At 42.1% G+C, this 18,645-nt stretch overlaps 1 pseudogene; it reads right to left on the reverse strand.

Annotated features, from left to right (window-relative positions):
* LOC127216138 (ubinuclein-2-like) overlaps window positions 1-18,329 on the reverse strand; it is a 34,129-nt pseudogene extending 15,800 nt beyond the window's left edge.
* Between the last annotated feature and the right edge of the window lie 316 nt (window positions 18,330-18,645).

Here is an 18,645-nt window from a genome sequence, read left to right on the forward strand (position 1 = left end):
AAGCCATTAGAGCATTAAGACAACCATATTTACCTGTCCTATTTTCTGATAAGGAACAAAACAAGAGAAAACAAGAACCCTAATAATAACAAAACAAAACACAAAGGTAGTAGTGCCAATGGAACTATTTTTAAAAAGCCAAAGAGAGGACAAGGATGTAGCTCAATGGCAGAACACTTGTCTGGCATGTAAACCCTGGGCTCAATGCCCAGCACCGGGGAGTCAAAGACAGTGGCATGTACTCATGACCCGAGCACACTTGAGAAGCAGAGGTAGGGTCACTCGGAGGTCCTTTCACCATGGTTCCAGGGCCCCGATTCAGACATATATGGCAAATGCTTTTATCTACTGAACCATCCCGCAGATCTAGAGACCTGCTTTACATTTTCCTATAGCCAGTTGTGTAGAGAAGGAAGACTGTAAGCTTGAGCAAGGCAGGGGAGGAACATATATGGAAGTATGGAAGTGCCCTGTGAGCTCAGCTCACCCAAGGCAGGTACCCATGCAGACGGTAGGAACAAAGGGGCACGACTGAGCTCCCAGCTGCATGGCCCCTACAGCAGAAACCCAATGACTTCCAAAGTCAGCAGTCAAAACAACAGAAAAACAAATCAAACACAAAAAGAGGGTGGCAGCCTTTTAGAGATGACCTAAAAAGTCTTACCTAGGTCAATGAGCAATTTAGCAAGATTTTGTTTCTTAAAACCAAAACATAAGCCAGGCAGTGGTGGCGCACACCTTGTAATCCCAGAACCTGGGAGGCAGAGGCAGGTGGATCTCTTGAGTTTCAGGACAGCCATGGTTAAAAAAAAAAAAAAAAAAAACCCAAAATAAAAATCAAAAAACAAAACAAAAACCTCCTAACATGAATAACAACACATAGAAGAAATCTGGAGTCAGTATTTACTCACGGAGCAGAAGTAAGATGATTATGTACACTCCGGCTTTCCTTAAAGAGCATTCTGGAAGAATGAGAAAAACAAAAGTTCTTTTTGTAGGTAACATGGTTAAGTGCATGCAGGGTTTTGCTGTGTGGCTCAAACTAGCCTCAAACTAAGTATTATAGCTCAGGCTGACCTTGAATTCAAGATCATTCATAATTTGATTTTTGTTTTACCAAGCAAAAGTAGTTAACAACTTTATCCAATGAAGTATTTCATGAAAAGGTTTATATCATTTCTATGCATTTACAACTTTTAACAAATCAACAGAAAAGGTTGTTTCTGTTACTTTATGGATGATAGGTTGATAGAGAAGGTTTTTTTGGTGGGGTTGGTTTTTTTTAAATTCTCTTAAAATTCCTCTAGCCAGGCATGGTGGCACATGACTTTAATCCCAGTACTCAAGAAGCGGAGACAAGTAGATCTGAGTTAAGGCTCCATGGTCTAGGTAAACCTGGCTGGCTTTGAATTCACAAAGATCTGCTTGCCTCTGCTGCCCATGCACTGAGATTAGAGGCATGCACCACCATGACCAGAAATTTTGTTTCTGAAGATGGATTTTACAACACAGGCCAAGCTGACCTGGAATTCTCTAGTACACGCTGGCCTCAAACCTGCAACCCTGCGGATATTCACAGCAGTGCTAGAGTGCTAGTCACAAGCGTGTGCCCCCACATCTAGTTTCTGTTCTACATTAACCATGGGCTTCCTTTCTATCTGCTAAAAAGCCCTCAAGTTTATAACCATCATCTCCCATCTCTTTCCCTAGCACTAACCTCAGAAGCAAAAAGAGAGAAAAAAAAAAAAAAAAAAGGGCAAAGGAAAGTAAGTTTGAATTAAAAACAAACACAAGAGCGGGGGTGTTGGTGGCGCACGCTTTAATTCCAGCTCTTGGGAGGCAGAGGCAGGCAGATCTCTGTGAGTTCAAGACCAGCCTTGTCTACAAGACCTAGTTCCAGGACAGCCTCCAAAGTTACAGGGAAGCCCTGTCTCAAAAAACCACCAAGCCCCCCCCCCCACCAAAACCCAAAAACATCGTTATACCTATCTTATTTCTGGCTCCACAAGGCTTGTTTTGTTAAATGTTGATCTGAAATACTCTACATGCAGGCACGCGCACACACGTTTTTATTATTTATTTTAGTTAGTTTAAGGTCTCTTAATTTATTAATAGAATACTGAACATGTAAGTTCATATTTTAAATAATTTTTCCTTCCCCCAAACCCTCCCATGTAACACCTCCCAACACATAAGTTCTTAGCAGAATCAATGTGATGTGTGTTTGTGTGCAAACACATCTTTAGTGACAGCAAACAAGCAAACACAGTAAGTCTAGGAAGGAATAAAGTCTAGGAAGGCCCGTGTCTCACCTGGCCTGCATCCAGCCTTTAGGCCACAGTGGCCTCCACTTCTGTCTCCATGAAGGACTTGGGAGATAATCCTCAGCAGACTGGCTTTTAGTTGGCTCTAATTCATAGCATCCACAATTTGATCTCAACCAGGTTACATAACAAAGTTCTGAACAAATTAAAAATAAGATTGACACAGAAATGTGGAATTGTAAAACTATTTTAGAGTAAGACTGTGAGGCAAACAAATTGGTGGGAATAAAGAATAATAACTAAATTATTCAGACAATGATAAGAGAAGTAAATTCTAACATTGGTAATTTACTGCATTACAATCAACCCTTACCATGAAACAATGGCCTTTGGTACCTTTACGTGAGCAAAGATTGAAAGGGATAGTTGTCTCCCTGGGGTACCATAAGCAGACAATTGCCCTTATGCAACCAGAATGACATCACTCCACTATTAGCACAGCTGACAAACTGTGTTATATGGAAGACCGAGCACCAACACCTGAGGCCATTTCAACCCAGTACATGTCTTGAATATGTTTTCGTAGACACTAATCTTTGGTTGCTTCTGATCTAATCCTCCACTTCTGTGGATTTTCTTATATCTTTGCCTAAAAATGAAGAATGACTAACAACGCTTACCTAATGGTATCATCCCAGTGGAATTTCTTTCGTGGGGCCTATGATTCAGCTTCCCCTGGCTTCTCATCATCATCATCTTCAGATCCATTTTTTCCCATTCTTCATCTGCTTGCAACCTAAAAAACGAGTAACACTTTATGAAGCCAAGTTTTAACCCAGAATTCACAACCATATGGTCCTTAAATTTGTCAGTTGCTCAGCCAAATATTTACTCAAAACAGAATAAACAGGGAGCTGTATTTCCACATAATATGGTAAATCTCAAACCAGATGAGTAAATAAGGCCTCTGAACTGTAATACAGAGGTACAAATGCTCATCCTTTAGATCAATTTCTTTGTCCTCAGCCCAGCTTAGTCATATTTGTCCATGTGAAATGCCCTAACCAGCAGTAGGGTCTCGGTGTGAAGCCCTCGGCTGGCCTGCAACCTGGGTCACTCTGCTGAAACAGCCCAGCCCCGCTGCTATTAGGACACACCCCATTAGGCTGCTGTGGCTCTCATGTTCACATCCATACACTAACCAAACAAAGCTGCTGAGTGTGAGTGACACATCACTTAAAATGTTCAGTCACATCATTTCAATGGTAAGCGTGGTTTCTAGAGAATGACGACTACTTAAGGACATTAACTAAGCCGGCGGTGGTCGTCCACATCTTTAATCCTGGTACTGGGGAGGCAGAGGCTGGTGGATTTGTGAGCTTGAGGCCAGGCTGCCCTAACAGAACTGACCCCTGAGACAGAGCAGACGTACATACTTGGCCCACTTGGCCGACTGCGAGCCTGGCAGTCCTCCTGGTATTTGAACAGCTGTTCAGGCATGACACTGCTTACAGCCAGCTTCAATTTGCGAGGTTCTCTTAAACGATCATCCTTGGGGGGGAAAATATATTTGAAGGTTTTTTCTTTACCAAATATCCTAACAAAATCTTCCTCCTACAACCAGAACTTCAGTGGGTGGAAATCTCACATATTAATATAAACCTGAAATATTGTCTAACATGGTATTTCCAGGACAGCCGGGGCTGTTAGACAGAGAAACCCTGTTGGGGGTGGGGTGGAGGTAGGGACAACAACCCACAAACAAAAATAGGTAAGATGGTGAAGGTCTACAATCCCAGCACCCAAATGTAAAAACTGCTGTATTTGGGCTAGTCTAGAACAGAATACCTTCTCAAAAAGGAAAAAAAAAAGTGTTTTTACTACACAAAATGGTGTTTTTCTGGGATATGGTGGATCTCTGTGAGTTTGACATCAACCTGCTGTATGTACATAGTGAACTCAAGGCCAGCCAAGACCGCACAGTGAGGCCTGCCCTCCCCCCCCCCAAAAAAAACAAACCAAAACTAAAAAGTGTCTTTACTTGTAGTTCCATTTTATCAGTTACCCATGTCTGTATTGGGAATTTTGGGTTCAACTGCCCAATGTCTGAAGTTGCAAATCAACAAAACATGAGACAGGTTTTGTTCATTAACCTGCTTTGAATCAGAAGAACTATAACTTTTCAACTCAAAAAGACGTGTTTGTTAACAGATATTGGTGCCTTAATTAAGCAATACTTAGAAATCAATACTTTTCATCTAAACCTATCACCTGTTTAAGTAAATATTCTTTAATCTGTGCATGCCCATCCATGTTCACGCTGTGATATATTTGTGAAATTCGGATGACAATTTTGCCAGGCTGAGCCATCTCCACAGCCCTAAAGGAGGGCTCTTAATCACCTTTAGTAACATCCTATGGTTACTAAACATAGGCAATAGAACTATGAAGCTATGCATGTGCAGACTGAGCAAACATTTCCTTGTTTGCTGGTTGCAAAAGCTAAGATGAGGATGTTGTTCTCCCACTTACCTGGACATTAGAGATGTAACTTCTTTGAGGCATTTTACCAGTGTTTCCTTATTGCATGGCACAAACCCGCTTCAAGATGGGCGTAGGCGCCACTGCGAATGACGGGTCCCACTTCTTGTAGCTGTAACTCGATGCTGACCAAAAACAAAACAAAACAAAACAACACGCAACAGTAAACAACATAAAACCCTTTCATATATTACCACATGAGCCAGAACATAGCCAGGTGGTGGTGCCCATCTTAAATCATAATATTTGGGAGGCAGAGGCAAGTGAACCTCTGGTTTTGAGGCCAGCCTAGTGTACCAAAGTGAGTTGTTCCAGGACAGCCAGAACCACACAGAGAAGCGCAGTCTTGAAAAAACAAAAGCAGAAAGAAAGGGAAGCAAGCAAGCGCAGATGTTTCTGGAACTACAATCCCCCACAGTAGTATTCCAGCCGTGTGCATATACCACTTACTCATTTCTGTTTGCCTTATTATACCTGTGACACAGCTGTGTAACATTTACTGGTTACTCAATTCATTGTGCGTGATTATTTCTCACTCCTCTTTCGGGGGAGAAAACTAATAGTCAAATCTTTATTGTGCCTAGTAGCTATTTTTTTGCATAGATCTGCTTTAACTCCTGTCTTTAAGTTTTAGAAGCCGTCTTGTTACAAGGTCAAGTAAGTTTTTCTAAAACTTAAAATTTGAGCATGTCTTCCACCTCCATTCTCTGGATTTGGCATATGTCCACCTATAACCTGATTTGCACCCTGACAGAGAGGTTCTGACAAGTAATTTCAAAACATTCCACCAAGTTCCCCATGCAACCAAAAACTAGATCCACCCCTAGCCTTGCAGTTTGAGCAGTATTTCTTCTATTCTGCTCAATGCTATTTTTCTCAAAACCTGTCTTTGGGGAGATACCTCTGACTCACAGGAAAAAAAAAAAAAAAAAAAAAAAAAAAGCTTGTTAACTTGACCAAAGTTTGGTTTGTTGGCCTTTATTCTCATTTAGTTGGATTATTATCTTTTAAAAATAGAGCAGGACCATTTGCAATAACTGCCATATTTCAGCAGAGAGCACCTACTTATAAGGTATCTATCAAAATGGAAGATGTATTTGGTAGCTGCTACTGAAAAAATAACAAATTGGGGCTCTTAGTTGGGCTTGGTGGTGAACATTATTAATCCTACTTAGAAAGAAGAGACAGGTTGCTCTAGATTCCAGGCTAACCTGATCTTTTTAGAAACTCCCAGGTCAGCAGAGGATGCATTGTAACCTGTATCAAAACAAAAACAAAATAAAGTAAAACAAATTGGCACTCTTAGCAATAAATCATATCCCAAATCATTACAGATAATCATAGAAAACTATCCAGGGACATTTTAAAATCCTCCCATATCAAATCACTTCTAAGCTATGTTGTTAATTTCAGCTGGGCAGTGGTGGTATATAACATTTAATCCCAGCACTCAAAGAACCAGAGGCAGGTGGATCTCTGTGAGTTGGAGACCAGCTTGAGGTCTACACAGTGACAGCCAAGGCTACACAGAGAAACACAGTCTTGAATCACCTATACCCACCCCCAAAAAAAAGAAAATAAAAATAAAGATATAATTTCAGGGGGGGGGGCAAGACAAAAATCTAAATCATTAGAATTTTTAAGAGGGCTGGGTGGTGGTGGCACACGCCTTTAGTCCAAGCTCTCGGGAGGCAGAGGCAGGAGGATCTCTATGAGTTCGAAGCTAGCCTGGTCTACAGAGCAAGTGCCAGATAGGCTCCAAAGCCACTGAAAAACCCTGTCTCCCAGGAAAAAAAAATTATGTATGATTGTGCATGTATGTGTGTGCACATATATGGTACCATGGAGTACCTAAGGAGGTCCAAAGGACACATTGAAGACTTGGTTCTCTCTTCCAACTGTGTGGGTCCCAGGGATCAAACTCAAAGTCATCAGATTTGGTCAGATCTGTTGGTAAGAACCTTATCCATTTGGCCACTGATTTTCATAGGTCAACTGTGTGCATGTAGATAGCTTTTTTCCTTTTTTTTTTCTTTTGAGAAAAAGTCTCATATAGCCAAAGGCTAATCTGTAACTCCATACCTTAATTATTATTTGCTAGGATGACCTTACTTTCCTGGTCTTCCTCCCACTCTATGCAGTGCTGGGAAAAATAGGTATGAAGCACCTCACCCAGTTTTATGTAAGACTGAGAAATGTGATCCACATCTTTGTAAATTAAAGGCAAAACTATACTAGCTAAACATTAGTCTTTACCACTTTATTATTATTATTATTTGTATGATGTCACAGGTGTGGGTAAATGCATGCCACAGTGTGTGGAGCTCGGAATAATTTTGGGGGTGGATTCTCTTCTTCTATTTGGGTTCTAGGGTTCAAACAAAGATCAGGCTTGCACTAGCAAGTATTTTCCACCTGCGGCAACTTATCAGCCCTCAACTATATCCCAAGATAGCCTCAAACTTGTAGTTCTCTTCCCTCAGCCTCTTGGTGCTGGGATTAGAGATACACATAATCACTCGATGCAAGTTTTCTATTAATTCATTAGTCTCTTTCATTGCTTAAGACAGAATATCAGTAGCCCAGGCTGGCCTTAAACTCACAAGGTAGCTGACGATGACCTTCAACTGTTCATTCCTTCACCTCCAAAATGCCGGGATTACAGGAGGTGAACCATACCCACACCAGGTTTATGCAAACGCAGGCCTCCAGCCAAGCACTCTACCAACTTAACTAACTACCAGACTCCTCAACCTGCAAGGCTTTTTGTTTGTTCTCTTTTCTTTCAGTTAGGCATTAAATTTAGGACCTCAGAAATGCTTAGCAAGCATACCACTGAGGATTATTTCCAGTCCAGGTTTAGAAAGAAAAAGATAAAATCACTTACTCCAGAAGAATATTATTCATTTCTTGTGTGAAGAATTTTTTTCTTCCTTCTTCATCAAAAGTTTGGCAGCCCTAAAGAAACTATAAGACAGACAATATAATTCACAATAAACAATTACTGATATGAATTATATACTACTACTACTAACAAACTTCATTATCAGTAAAATACCACAAATTTTGGTATAGAGTTAGGCAAAGACATTTGAGATACAAGTCAAACAGGCTATCATATGTCGGCTGCAGTGGCTATAATAATACACAGTGGCTTAAAAAGCAGAGGCTTTTCTCTCACTTGGACATTCAAAATCAGTGCCGCTGGGCTAAAATCAAAGTGACAGCAGGGCTAAGCTGTCTTTCAAAGACCGAAAAAAAAAAAAAAAAAAAAAAAGCTAGACCCTTCAAGCAGTTAAAGCACAGCACACAGTGAATGAGTATGACATAGGGGACTGATAGTAGACTTGAAATTAACAACTTACCCAGGAGCCATTAACTAAGAACCACAGGGAGACACTCACAAAAAGAAGAAACATGAAAATGCATTGCCCTGCCTATTTTTAGACTTAATCATTATCAAAGGTCACGAAAAGTCTGGAACTGAAAACTGAGTGTTAACCTTGTGACAGATAAAAGTACTTGTCAAAATGCCAAAAGTACAGGACAGACATTGCATTTGGTGAAAACAACACAAAGATTCTCTCCTCTTCCTTCCTGTCCCCCCCCCCCTCCCTACACACCCCAACTAGCCCTATGTGGCCCAGACTAGTCTTCGAGTTTGGCAACTCTACTGGATCAGATTCCAGAGTATCACCCAGCATCCCCATCTGAGGACTTCAGCAGGATCTGTAATTATGCCCACTTTAAATTTTGTAATCTTTTGGTTTGTTTTGTTTTTTGAGACACGGTTTCTCTGCAGCTTTGGAACCTGTCCTGTAACTCACTGTGTAGTCCAGGCTGGCCTGGAACTCCAGAGATCAGCTTGCCTTTGCCTCCCTAGTGCTGGGATTAAAGACATATACACACCTACCACCCATCTTAAACTTTATAATCTTTTTTGTTGTTGTTGTTTGTTTTTTTTTCAAGACAGGGTTTCTCTGTATTGTTTTGGAGGCTGTCCTAGCACTCCTCTGTAGACCAGCCTGGCCTCGAACTCACAGAGATCTGCCTGCCTCTGCCTCCCGAGTGCTGGCATTAAAGGCATGCTCCACCAACACCCAGCTAAACTTTATAATCTTAAATGTGAAATGTGATTAAATATTAGACTTAGCCAAAACTCAATATTAGTATTCAATGTCACAAACATCTATCTAAACAAAAATGCCAGGCAATAGCACTTCTGCTCCTGTATTTGATGTGTTAGGACTTCTATTTTATTTCATTATTTAAACTGCTGGACTTACCTACTGATATGTCCACCCACATTACCTTTTTCCTGTGCTGGTGAGATCAGGACCCTGTACACTGTCTAAGTAACAAAGTCTCCAAACACTGAGTAAACTCCCAGCCTCAAAAGACAATTTTTAAAAACATTATTTCTGTTTCCTATTTTTAAAAAGTCCTTAATGGTGGGTCTATGAACTTTTAAACTTTGTATTCTTCTACTCAATTATACACTTTATGCTCGTTATCACATAGAATTTTCCTAAACAGCCAGAGGCTGGTAGTATACCCTGCCCTAATCTTACCCCAAAATGCCCCCTAATCAAATTGCTAGGAAGTTATGCAGCCAAGATTTGGACTAAGGCCTTTGTAAACTGCAAAACGGCCACACAGTACAGACCCTGGAGGACTGCAGTAGCCTGCCTTCTGCATAACTAAGAGCAATAAAACAATTATCAAGGGATAGCACAAACTATAAGCTTGAGAATAACATTGCCATACTTTATTCCCTCTTACCCTGATGACCAGAAGCAAAGAGTTTTTAACTTGGAAACTCTGCCAATAATCACTTATGGTAAATAGGCTGAGGAAGTCAAAGGCACAGTTAGCGTCAGGAGTCATTCGATGCACACTGACTGACTGGACAGAGATGATACAAGAACTTAAGCAAACCAGGGCCACCTCTACTAAGTTTCTGAAGTGTCTGACAACTTCACAAGCTTTACAAAGAAAAGGCAAATTTCTTAGACATGCTTCTTAGGAAGAAGATCAGGCATGCGAAGGGAACAGAGACATACAAAGCTTCTTATCGGTCAGACACAAATGTGTGCGCTCAGGATAAATTTTTAACCTTAAGAAAAGCACCACCTTTTATCTCAAAGAACTCATGGGTATTGCAACAGGCTTTCTTTTGAGTGACCAACCAGCTCCCAAATCATGACATGGAAACTTATTATTAATTATGAATGCTTGGCCTTATACTATTTCCAGCTAGCTCTTCTAACTCAATTTAACCTGTCTCTCTTTATCTACTTTTCTGCTTTGGGGCTTTTTACCTCTCACTTGGTCTGTCCTACTCTGGCTGTCTGGCGGGTGTCTCCTACTCTTTCTCTCCTCACTTTTTTTTCCATTTTAAAATTTAAATTAGAAACAATCTTATTTTACTTATCAATCCCAGTTTCCTCTCCCTCCCATTCTCCCAAGCCCCCTAGGATCCCCATCCCATCGCTCCTCTGCTCCATGAAGTGTGTGAGAAGGCCTTTCATGGGGATCATCAAAGTCCTGTCCCCGTCATCGGGTCTAGAGCTGTCTCCTTGCTTTCTGAACCTAGATTCTCTACTTGTTCCTTCTCCCAGCTCCACCCATTCTTCTCCTACCTGGCCATTGGGTGCCCAGCTTTTTATTAGACCATTCAGGTGCCCCAGGCAAGAAGTTTCTAAAAAAAAAAAAAAAAAAAAAAAAAAAAAACTAATGTAACACAGCTGGGCGTGGTGGCACACACCTTTGTTCCCAGCACTCAGGAGGCAGAGCCAGGCAGATCTCCTGCTGAGTTCAAGGTTGGCATAGTCTACAAATCAAGTTCCAAGACAGCTAGAGCTATTACACAGAGAAACCATGTCTTGAAAAAAAAAAAAAACCAGAACCAAAAAAAAAAAAAAGAGTAACACGCCTTTGCTTACAGGGTAACTGTAGAGTGGATCTTCTTCTTATTGGTCATTTCTTACCAGGGGCTTAGGCAAAGGCTATAGGCCTCTGTCATGGGCACTATAGAGACCGGTGTCTTGATTAAGCATGCCCATGGCTGCCTCATAAGCGTGTGAAAAAGAACAAGCGGTTATATGGGTGACAGTGTGCACACTAGGGCAGGGCTCCTCACGTGACTTCAACTTAAAAATGAGAAGGCTTAAGAAAAAAAGAATTAGATGGCTTTGAGAATACCATTCAACCACGCTGCACCTTAATTTCCTTCACACTATGTGGTGTGGGAAGCTCTCTCACGCAGATAATCTGAATCACATCATTAGTGTTCTTACAACCTAGAAAAACCCACGGATGAGGGCTGGGGCAAAGGGGGTGAAGAGCGTGAGAGAGAGCTTTTGTTACTGCAGACACGGCCCCTGCAGTTTACCACTCTCCTCAGTCTCCAGGGAACAATGCTGTCACACACACACACACTGACAAGAGAAACAAGCCTGGCACTCAGAGCTGTGGCTGCACTAATAGTGCACTGCTTGCCTGGCACCCAGCACCCCACCTGAGGACTTCCGTGGGATCCTGTGTGCCCTCTCCAGACAGGTCCCCACTATGACCCCCCAGCCCCTGCCGCCCACTGTCTGCCTGCAGAGCCCTGTGGGGATCTGCCGCAGGCACCTGTAACTCTGGGGACCTTGAACTTGGCTCAGAAGTGCAACAAGCCCTAGACGAGCCAGGACCACGTCCAGTCCCATCAGCAACACCATCACTGAGTGGCCAAGACCAAAACCTGACAAGCTGGGGTAACAGCAACCAAGATCCAAACACTCAACTCAAAATTGACCTGTGATGTCTAAGTCCCATGACAAACATTATTGAAAAACCAAAATAATGGCTTCCTCTAAAATCTAGGATCCCATAGCAAGATTTTTTTGAGAAAACACACAATCATTTCAAAGTAAAATTATGAACATGTCCAAGGCAGCATGGGAACCAGCATAGGACCAAATCAATTGCCCTGAACACAGGTATCAGTTGGGGGCGGGACAGTCTATGGGGCCTCTGGCAGTGGGACCAGTATTTATCCCTAGTACACAAATGGACTTTGCGAGCCCCATTCCCCATGGAGGACACTCTCTCAGTCTAGAGACATGGGGGGAGGGGCCTAGGCCCTGCCCCAAATGACCTGACAGACCCCGATGATCCCCCATGGGAGGCCACCCCTCCCCTGAGAGTGGATGGGGGGGAGGGGGGGGGGTTGGGGGGGGGCAGGAGAGGACAGGAGGAAGAGGGAACTGGGATTGGTATGGAAAGTAAGATTGTTCTTAACTTAAATAAAAATGTATTTAAAAAAAAATAAACATGCCCAAGGAACTAAAAGTAATAAATGCTGGACCTGAAGACTGGAAAACACAAATAGCCAAATGAAATGAAGAAATTCACGATGAAAATAAAATTTAGTAGAGATTAAGACTTCTAAAGAAACCCAAACCAAAATAAAATTTAGTAAGTCAAATAAAAACCTAAATGGAGAGCTTTTTAAAAAAATTGATCAAATGGAAGAACATTGTAACAAGGGAGATGAACTGGATTGCTCGAAAGAAATGGTAAATCTAAAAGAAACACAAAAGCACATGCAGAATTCTGCTACCCTATGAAAGACCAAACCTGGAGCTGGAGATGGCTGAGCAGTACAGAGCACACTGGCGCTGTAGAGGACCGGTCTGATCCACCCCCCGGGTGCTCAGAGCACCTGCACAGGGCTCAATGAGAACTGCTCGCGTGTTCCAGCATTTGGTCCACAGGTGGGGGAAGTGCCCAGGAAGATGAGGAAGTGTGGCCTTGCACGGGGACGTGTCACAGGTGGGTGGCAGGCTCCCAGCCACTGCCCCAGTGTCATACAGTCTGCCTGCTGCTATGATGACCGTGGACTCTACACTCTCTGGGACTGTGAGCCCCGAGTTACATATTTTATAAGTTGCCTTGGTCATGGTATTTTATCACACCAATAGAAAGCAACATATGGTGGGGCACCACACACACACACACACACACCACATATATACACACACATACACACACACCACATATATACACACACACATACACACACACATACAAACACACCACATATATATATACACACACATACACACACTCACACACACACCATACACACACACACCACACACACGCACGCACACACACACACACACACACACACACACACACACACACACACACACACACACACAAAAAGGGGGGGGGAGCCTTTAATCCCAGAAACGAGGAACACAAGGGACAAATCTCAACATAATAAAGGCAAAAGACAACAAATCCACAGCAACATATGTTAAACAGACACAGACTTGAAGTAGTTCCACATTTAAAATTAAGAATTATTCTCTCTCGATAACAAGACAAGAAAGGGAGATAACAGGGACACAGGACCAAATAAAAGTCTCCGATTTGCAGATGACATAATTCTCTATACATAAAGATCTTAGAGCTTCACCACAAAACTCCTACAGGTGATAACACACTGAGCAACAGTAGCAGGGTACAAAATTAACACAAAAAGTCTTCCTATATACCAAAGACAAACAAGCCAAGGGGGGGGGGTAAAAAAAAAAAAAATAAGCGAAACAATTCCATTCACAACAATTTCAAAAAACAAAACTCCCTGACTAAATGTAACCAAGGATATAAAACACTTGTGCATGAGTCACACTGGAGGGGACTTTGTAAGTAGAACTCTGGTAGTGCAGGAATTAAGATTATCAACAAGTAGAACCTTGTGGAACAGCCAAGGGCACCATCATTTACAAAGGCAGAATGGGAAAGACCTTTACCTTTGCATCTGACTCTGACAGAGAGATGGTATCTAGAATATACAAAAACCTCAAAAAAAATTAATCAGAAAAACAAACCCATTATGGTGCTCTTCATAATAGCCAGTAAACAGCCTAGATGTCAATCAACAATGAATAAAGAATGAAAATGTGGTACATTTAATCCAATGTAATATTATTATTCAGTTGTAATGAGAAATGAAATTATGAAATTTGGAGGTAAATGGATAAAGCTGGGCTGCGTTGTTCTATTTTATACTGGATCAATTTCATGTAGCCCAGGGTGGCCTTGCAATAACAGATATCTGTCTGCCTCTGTCCCCCAAGCGCTGGGATTACAGGTATGTATCACCACTGCCTGGCCTCTATGGTTAACTAGTGTGGCTAGCTTTGCACTTTGATCTTCAGGCAAGCTTTATTTGTTAGATCATAAGTAAAATGTCATCACAGGTATACACCTGGTACACAGACATACATGCAAGCAAAACACTTGATACACATATAATAAACCTAAAAAACTGTATTATGAGACCCATGTAAATGTTATTTGTAAGGTAGGGGTTGGGCAAGATGGATCAGTGGTAAAGGCAACTGCTACTAAGCCTGACAACCAGGGGTTTGACTTCCAAACCCACATGTTGGAAGAAGAATGAATTCCTGCAAGTTGTCCTCTGACCGCCACCTGTGCACTGTGAACTTATGGGTGCAGGTGCATGTGTGCACTCACACACTCACGGGTATACACACATACACATCCCGCAACCAAATATGAAGAAAACTTTATAAGGTAAATTGAAACAAAGCAGTGAATAGAAACCAAGAGCATCATTACACTTACTACCGAAAGGTCCTCAATGCGTTTCTCCCAAGATGCACAGGTAGACCATCTGGAAGTGTAGGTACCACCTTAGGCTGGCATAACCTAGGAGGTGAAGGTGGGCTGGGTGGTGTTTCCATTTTCTCCCCCAGTGACTCAGAGAGGGCTGCCATCAGAAATAGCATCAGTAACCTGTCAAAGTCAAAGTCATCTAGCATCTCTAGGGCATTTCCGCTTCCTCCAAACAATTCATGCTCATTTGTGCCTAACAAAAATAGGAGAGGTCTGGATCAGCACTGTTCAAACTGAAGTCCGGGATGTCGTCCCCCATGGCTGAGGCAGCACGGGAGGACTTAGTCAGAGAGGAAGTTAGCAGGTAGGGTCACTGGGACCTTAGGGTTAGATTCCTTCTTTAGTGCATCCTTCTCTTTTTGAAATTTTCGTATCATAGCAACCAAAAAAAGGAATCTTTATATAGCTATTCTTTTTTCAGACTTGTGTGAGAATTAAGAGCCACAACTCTGTGAAGGAAAAAAAAGACTGGTTGAAGCTGTGTCTCATTTTAAGGGTGTGAATGAAATGCTTATGTGGGAGAGAGTAACAACAAGGTGGACAAGTTGTCACTGTATACTGACATAGCTTCATCTCCCAATTCCTACACGCCACAGATTTGTGCCACCATATCTGGCTTGAACTAGTTCATTACCAAATTAGACAACAACAGTAGAGGTGAATATATGCACTTCTAAAGGGCACCATAATACTGTCAGGTGTTACCTTTCCCCCCAGACTTAAGTCAGCATACCCGAGTTGTTTTGGGCACTTTTCTTGGCTTCTTCTCCTTTTCCCCTTCCTCTTTCCGCTTCCTCTTCTTACTATAATATCATCTTCATACAACTTTTATTCTGGAATTTTAAAATGATGAGAGAATATATCTATGTATCAAGTGTCAATATCTTCCCTCTTTGATGTTAGTAATAAAGCATCTCAGGTAGTGGTCTTTTAAAGTGTCTGTTGGAATTATTTGCTGAGAGTATAGGTCTTTAGGGTCAATAACCAGACTTGCCTAAGTTTTTATTGCTTATTATTGTGTACATGATTGTGTGTGAGTGTACCAAGGTGCATGTGAACCAGAGGAGGCACTGGATGCACGCCTTCTTCATTATTTTCAAATCTTATTTCAAATATGGCTATAACTCATTACACTAGACTGGATGCACGCAGCTACTTCATTTATTTTCCGTCTTATTTCAATATGGCTACCAACTCATTACACTAGACTGGATGCACGCCTTCTTTATTATTTTCCATCTTATTTCAAATATGGTTACCAACTCATAACACTAGACTGGATGCACCTTCTTCTTCATTATTTTCCATCTTATTTCAAATATGGCTACCAACTCATTACACTAGACTGGATGCAACGCCTTCTTCATTATTTTAAGTGCTTATTTCAAATATGGCTACCAACTCATTACACTGAACTGGATACACGCCTTCTTCATTATTTTCCGTCTTATTTCAAATATGGCTACCAACTCATTACACACTATGAACTGGATGCACGCCTTCTTCATTATTTTCCATCTTATTTCAAATATGGCTACCAACTCATTACACTAGACTGGATGCACGCCTTCTTCATTATTTTCCGTCTTATTTCAAATGTGGCTACCAACTCATTACACTAGACTGGATGCATGCCTTCTTCATTATTTTCCGTCTTATTTCAAATATGGCTACCAACTCATTACACTAGACTGGATGCCCGCCTTCTTATTATTTTCCGTCTTATTTCAAATATGGCTACCAACTCATTACACTGCTACAGAACTGAATTACCACGCCTTCTTCATTATTTTCCATCTTGTTCAAATATGGCTACCAACTCATTACACTAGACTGGATGCCGCCTTCTTCATTATTTTCCATCTTATTTCAAATATGGTTCACCAACTCATTACACTAGACTGGATGCACGCCTTCTTCATTATTTTTGTCTTATTTCAAATATGGTTACCAACTCATTACACTAGACCTGGCCTGTGGACAAGCGCACACCCTTCTGTCTCCTGTCTGTGTCTCTGCAGTGCCTGTGGACAAGCGCAACCCTTCTGTCTCTGTCTGTGTCTCTCCAGTGCCTGTGGACAAGCGCACCGCTCTATCTGTGTCTCTGCAGTGTCTGTGGACAAGCGCACACACTTCTATCTGTGTCTCTGCAGTGCCTGTGGACAAGCGCACACTTCTATCTGTGTCTCTCCAGTGCCTGTGGACAAGCACACACTTCTATCTGTGTCTCTCCAGTGCCTGTGGACAAGCGCACACCCTTCTATCTGTGTCTCCTCAGTGTCTGTGGACAAGCGCACACACTTCTATCTGTGTCTCTCCAGTGTCTGTGGACAAGCGCACACTTCTATCTGCAGCGCTCTCTCCAGTGTCTGTTGGACAAGCACACACTTCTATCTGTGTCTCTCCAGTGTCTGTGGACAAGCGCACACACTTCTGTCTCTATCTGTGTCTCTCCAGTGCCTGTGGACAAGCGCACCTTCCCTCTGTGTCTCTCCAGTGCCTGTGGACAAGCGCACACCCCTTCTATCTGTGTCTCTCCAGTGCCTGTGGACAAGCGCACACTTCTATCTGTGTCTCTCCAGTGCCTGTGGACAGGCCCACCCACCTATCTGTGTCTCTCCAGTGCCTGTGGACAGCGCACACTTCTATCTGTCTGTCTCTGCAGTGCCTGTGGACAAGCGCACACTTCTATCTGTGTCTCTCCAGTGCCTGTGGACAAGCGCACACTTCTATCTGTGTCTCTCCAGTGCCTGTGGGCAGCGATCCCACTTCTATCTGTGTCTCTCCAGTGCCTGTGGACAAGCGCACACTTCTATCTGTGTCTCTCCAGTGTCTGGTTTACAGGTGTGTGCCACCACGCGAGGCTTTTGGGCAGGGCAACCGAATCCAAATTCAGTTTCTCATGCAATGGTGCAAGCTCCTATCAATTGAGCCAACTCATCCAGCCTTTCAGCTTCGTGGCTTTGATTCAAGCTCACTGCAGCCTTAGAGTTTACATTTTAAATAAGGATTTTGAAGTGATTCTGCTACAAATAAAGTCTTGCACACAGGAGGAAAACACCTATATGGACAATATTCATTTCTGAATTTAGTACAACAAAAGTTGGTACAAATTAGATCTAGGAAGCTAATGCTCTGAACAGTTCTTGTATATTTTCTTGCTTGCCTGTTTGTTGTTTTAATTTTTGGGGACAGGGTCTTACACTATAGTCCTAGCTGGATATGTTAAGACCAGGTAGGCCTTCAACTCACTAAGATCTTAACCTTGCCTCTGCCTCAAAAATGCTAGGATTAAAGACTGTTGTCTGGGGTTTCCTGTCTTTTAAATAGTGTGGCAACTAAACTCAAGGCCGTGTACATAGGAAGTAAGCACTTTATCATTAAGCTATATTGCAACTGAACTAACACTAGTTTTTAAACACAAAATTAAGTAAAATTTCACTAAACAATAGTATTTTGCCTTTTCTTGTGGCATTCATAGTTGTGGCACTAATATGTTAGAACTCTAACCTGGTGCAAGTGTGGCTGCTTTGTGCTGCTTGCCCAGCAGCACTAAGAGAAGACAGAAGAAGGTGGATCTGCAGTTTGTTTGAGGACAGCCTGAATTCCACAGCAAGTAAAGTATCTATCTTCTGGGGCTAGCAGGATGGCTCAGCAGGTAAAAACGCTCTCCATGTCCCTGTGATGTCCATGGACTCACCTTGGGCGGCTTGTGCTTTGGGGACATGTAATATCATCTTCTTCAGTGTCCCAAGAGCTTTAGGAACTAGGAGTACCAGTGTTGATGTAGAAGCCTCCATGTTTTGTTGTTAGAGGAAACAGGGACTAATTACGACATTCTTTCCTACAAATAAAGAAAGTTCAAATATATTCCAGTTACTATAATTCTGTAAACATGCCAAGGCCCAGCATTTATTTGACAGTTGCTTAAATACTAACTGCAAATGTATGAAATCCTACTACTGGGCATTTCCACCACTCCCAAAGCAGCATGGGGTCAGTGTGCCAGGAAAATCTGAAACCCCTATGCTTGCAGCAGTGTTCTTGCCAAAGCGTAAGACACTGAAACATTTCAAAGTGCCCATCAGTGGGTGAATGGATGCCAGAATGTGGGTGTCATTTGTTACAACAAAAAACATTA

The sequence above is a fragment of the Phodopus roborovskii genome, unplaced genomic scaffold, assembly GCF_943737965.1.
Source record: "Phodopus roborovskii unplaced genomic scaffold, PHOROB, whole genome shotgun sequence".
Classification (NCBI taxonomy): Eukaryota; Metazoa; Chordata; class Mammalia; order Rodentia; family Cricetidae; genus Phodopus; species Phodopus roborovskii.